The sequence below is a fragment of the Brassica oleracea genome, chromosome C4 (genome assembly GCF_000695525.1).
Source record: "Brassica oleracea var. oleracea cultivar TO1000 chromosome C4, BOL, whole genome shotgun sequence".
NCBI classification, from domain to species: domain Eukaryota; kingdom Viridiplantae; phylum Streptophyta; class Magnoliopsida; order Brassicales; family Brassicaceae; genus Brassica; species Brassica oleracea.
Window position 1 is genome coordinate 38,439,106 of NC_027751.1, and position 265 is coordinate 38,439,370.

The 265-nt window shown below is 39.6% G+C and overlaps 1 pseudogene; it reads left to right on the top strand.

Annotated features, from left to right (window-relative positions):
* Positions 1-265, top strand: part of LOC106338834 — a 9,546-nt pseudogene that overhangs the window by 1,683 nt on the left and 7,598 nt on the right.

Here is a 265-nt window from a genome sequence, read left to right on the forward strand (position 1 = left end):
TCCAGGGTTTTTTCTTCCAGAAGACCTTCAAGTTAGTGGTCCAGTGTTTAGTTTTCCAGAAGACCTTCAATTAAGTAGTCCAGAAGGTCGTCCAGTTAGTCGTTCAGGGTTTTTTCTTCCAGAAGACCTTCAAGTTAGTCGTCCAGTGTTTAGTCTTCCAGAAGACCTTCAATTAAGTCGTCCAGAAGGTCGTCCAGTAGGTCGTCCAGTTAGTTGTTTATGTATTAAAAATTTGTGTTATGAACTTATCTGTGTCAACTTATTT